A 4,880-nucleotide genomic window follows, 5' to 3' on the forward strand; every position below is an offset into this window, starting at 1 on the left:
CAAAATAAGTAAGTAAACATTAAGAAAAAATCAATGTAATACACCCATTAACCGAATGAAAGAAAAAAAATACACACGATCATCTCAGTTGAACATAAAAAGCATTTTACAAAACCCAACACTCTTTCATGATAAAAATACTCCTAAAACCAGATATAGAAAGAAACTACCTCAACATAGTAAAAGCCATATATAAAACACTTACAGCAAACATCATACTCAATGGTGAAAGGCTAAAAGCTTTTCCTCTAAGATTAGAAACAAGGCAAGAATGCCTGTTTTCACTACTTCTATTCAATCAAGTACTGGAAGTTGTAGCTAGATTAGGCAAGAAAAAGCAATAAAAGGCAACCAAATTGAAAAGGAAGAAGCAGGGGTGCCTGGGTGGCTCAGTCAGTTAAGCATCTGACTCCTGATTTCAGCTCAGGTCGTGATCTCATGGTCGTGCGACTGAGCCCCACATGGGCTCTGTGCTGAGTGTGGAGCCTGCTTAAGATTCTCTCTCTCAAGGGGAGCCTGAGTGGCTCAGTCGGTTAAGCGACCGACTTCAGCTCAGGTCATGATCTTGCAGTTGGTGAGTCCAAGCCCTGCATCGGGCTCTGGGCTGACAGCTCAGACCTGGGGCCCGCTTCAGATTTTGTGTCTCCCTCTGTCTGCCCCTCTGCTGCTTACACTCTCTCGCATTGTCTCAAAAATAAACATTAAAAACAAATAAAAAATAAAAAGATTCTCTCTCTCTCCCTCTGCTCTTCTTCCCAACTCTTGTGCATGTGTTCTCTCTCTCAAATTAAAAAGAAAAGAAAGAAAAGAAAAGAAAAGAAAAGAAAAAAGGGAGAAGCAAAATTATCTGTTTGCAGATGATACGATCTTCTATGTAGAAAATCCTAAAGACACCATACACAAAATAAGCTGTTAGATCTAATAAATGAATTCAACAAAGTATCCTGATACAGAGTTAACACACAAAAATCAGTTGCTATTTCCATACACTAACAATGAACAATCTGAAAAGTAAATTACAAAGGAATTCAATTTACAATAGCATCAAAAAGAGTGAAATAGTTACAATCTAACCTGAACCAAGGAGGTGAAAAACTTGTATGTTGAAAACTACAACACATTGCTGAAGGAAAGTAAAGAAGATGTAAATAAATGAAAACACATTCCATGTTCACAGATTGGAAAATTTAATATTGTTAAGATGTCAATACTACCCAAAGTGACCTACAGATTCAATGCAATCCCATGAAAAGCTGAATGATGATTTTTGCAGAAATAGAAAGACCTATCCTAAAATGCATATACAATCTCAGGGACCCCAAATAGCCAAAATAATCTTGAAAAACAAAACAAAACAAAAAACTAGAGGATTCATACTTTCTGATTTCAAGACTTACTGCAAACTACAGTAATCAAAATAGTGTAGTGTTGGCATAAAATATACATATAAACCACTAGAAGAGAAAGCCCAGAAATAAACTCTTGCATATATATGGTCAAATGATTTTTGACAAGGTTGCCAAGGCCATTTAATGGGGAAATGATATTCTTTTCAACAAATGGGGCTGGGAAAACTGGATATCCCCATGTAAAATAATGAAGTTAGAACCTTACCTAACACCATATACAAAACTCAACTCAAAATGTATCAAAGACCTAAATGTAAAACCACAATAAAACTATTAGAAGAAAACATGATAAAAGCTTCACAACCTTGGATTTGGTGATGATTTCTTGGATGACACCAAAGATATAGGTAACAAAAGAAAAATACTTTAGGGGCGCCTGAGTGGCTCAGTCAGTTAAGCATCCAACTTCGGCTCAGGTCATGATCTCACAGTCTGTGAGTTCAAGCCCTGTGTCAGGCTTTGTGCTGACAGCTCAGAGCCTAGAGCCTGCTTCTTCGGATTCTGTGTCTCCCTCTCTCTCTGCCCCTCCCCCTGCTTATGCTTTGTCTCTCTCTGTCTCAAAAATAAATAAAAACATTAAAAAAATTTTTTTAACTTTAAAAAAATTGGACTTCATGAACATTTTTAAATTGTGTGCATCAAATGACACTATCAACAGAATAAAAAAGCAACCTACAGAACGGACAAAAATATTTGCAAATCATGTATCTGATAAAGGCATTAATATCCAGAATATAGAGAGAACTCCTGTAACTCAACAACAACAAAACACAAATAGCCCTGTTAAAAAATGGGCAATGGACTTGAACAGATCTTTTTCCAAAGATGATAGACAAACGGCCAATAAACACATGAAAGGATGCTCAACATCACCAATCATTAGGGAGATGTAAATCATAACTACGATGAGATACCACCTCACATCCATTAGAATGACTACTATTAATAAAAAATGAAGAGGAAAAAGAAAACAAGCATTGGCAAGGACACGGAAAGATTAAAACTTTTGCACATTGTTGGTGGGAATGTAAAATGGTAAAGCCACTATGGAAAATAGTATGGCAGTTCCTCAAAAGATTAAAAATAGGATTACATATGATCCAGCAATTCCATTTCTGGTTATAAACCCAAAAGACTGAAAGCAGGATTTTGAAAAGATATTCATGTTCATAGCAGCAGTATTCACAATAGCTAAAATATCCAAGAGCCCAGCAACAGATGAATGGATAAGCAAAAGGTGTTATACACATATAATGGAATATTATTCAGCCTTACAAAGAAAGGAAATTCTGAAATATGCTACAAAATGGATGAACCTTTAGGACATTATGCTAAGTGAAATAAGTAGCCGCAAAAAGACAAATACTGTATGATTCCACTTATCTGAGGTACTTAGAATCATAAAGACAAAAATCATAAATGTCAAAATCATAAAGACAGAAAGTAGGATGGTGGTTGCCAGAGGCTGAGGGGCAGATGGAAAGGAAAGTTATACTTTAATGGGAATGGAATTTCAGTTTAACAAGACTAAAAGTATGGAGATGGGTGGTGGTGATGACTGTACATTATGAATGTACTTATAATGAAGTGTATACTAGAAATGGTTAACATGGTAAATTTATGTGTATTTTACCATAATAAAAAATGTTGAAAAACAAAGGGAGCAGAGAAAGAAATGGTGTGCTAGCTGGAGAATATGGGTTCAAGAAAGGAACTTTTTTTTTTAAAGATGAGGGATATCAGTGTATATGTATATGATGATGGGACTGATCCAGGAGACAGGAGGAAATTACTAGAGTAATAACCTTAAGAGGGTTAGTAATAACAATCGGTGTGCAATCACAGGGGTGGGTCCTAAATAAGAACATGGAGTAAAATGTTCATCTATAGTAAGTGAGAGAAGGATGGATAGGTGAGTATAAATGTCACAGTGGGAGCATGAAGAATTTTCTTCTGGTTGTTTCTCACTTCATCACTGAAATGGGATGCAAAGTCATCAACTAAGGGAAGGAGGAAGGAGGTACTAGAAGTTTCAGGAGAAGTAACGAAACAGAGATCTGGGACAGTGACAGAATGAATCGACTTGGAACATGTGGTAAAATTGCCAGGCAGCAGTATGTTCCTATTTGAGGTTAGTGGTCAAGAATTTCAATGAAACAAGTCAGCATGGTCAATATTTCTCCAGCTGTTTATCTGCACAGATGCAAGCCTGTAGTAGGCAGGGAATTGAATTTAACTAAGGTGGAGGTTTTCCTAGTTCAATATTATGCAGGGAAAGAGGGGCCACTTTGTTGAGGGGCTATTCCAGAGAGTGGTTACAATGATGGATCATGGACCATGGGCAAGTATGATAAGGAAGGATGTGAGGATGTGAGGGTGCTAAGGCACAGTGAAAAGTTATGGGATCAAAAAATAGTTTGTATTGGGGTCCAAGAGACACTAGATTTGGACAACTCCAGGGAGTGAGCAGTACGAATAAAGAAATGAGGAGGTGGCGCAAAGGGGCTGACATCCCACCTCTTGGCCTTGAATACTTTCATATTCTGATCATTCCAAATTTCTTTCTCCAGCCTGAATCTCTACTCTGAATCCTAGACTAGTATATCGAATTGCCTTTTAACATCTCTATGTAGATTGTATAATAGGCGCCTCAAACTTAAAGCATCCTGATCTGATCCCTCTAAAACTACTCCACCCCAGTTTTTCTTTCTCAGTAAATGGCAATTTCTATTCTTCCATTTGTTCAAGCTACGTGGAATCATTCTTTGCTCCTCTTTTTCACATATACCCCACATCTAATCCATCAGTAGGCCCCATCTAGCTTTACCATCCCAAGTTCCATCTTATCTGGATTATAAAGAATACACTTGTTGGGGCACCTGGGTGGCTCAGTTGGTTAAGCATCTGACTTCAGCTCAGGTCATGATCTCACCATTTGGGAGTTTGAGCTGCACACGTGTTGGGCTCTATGCTGACAGCTTGGAGCCTGGAGCCTGCTTTGGATTCTGTATCTCCCTCCCTCTCTGCCCTTCCCCCGCTCACATTCTCTCTCTCTCTCTCTCTCTCTCTCTCTCTCTCTCTCTCTCTCTCTCTCAAAAATAAATAAACATTAAAAAATTAAATGAAAAAAACAGAACTCACTTGTCTCACTTGTCTTATACCCTGGACCTCTTATATTCTATTCACATAGCAACCAGAAGGATTCTTTTAAAATGAACATCAGATCACATTGTTTCCTTTATTCAAAATCCTCCAATTGTGCCCCATCCAAGAGGAAAAGTCAAAGTCCTTACAATGGCCTAGAAGGCCTACGTCATCTAAAGCAAAAGTCCCTCTTCTCACCTCTCTTAAGTACATTTCCTGTCACTCTTCCTTTCACGCTGCAGCAACCTTGCTCAAACGTGACGTGCAATTCCCAGGCAGAGCCTTGGCACTTATGATTCCTTTGCCTAGAATGTTCTTCCCCCAGAA

This window comes from Panthera uncia, assembly GCF_023721935.1.
Source record: "Panthera uncia isolate 11264 chromosome E2 unlocalized genomic scaffold, Puncia_PCG_1.0 HiC_scaffold_19, whole genome shotgun sequence".
Lineage (NCBI taxonomy): Eukaryota > Metazoa > Chordata > Mammalia > Carnivora > Felidae > Panthera > Panthera uncia.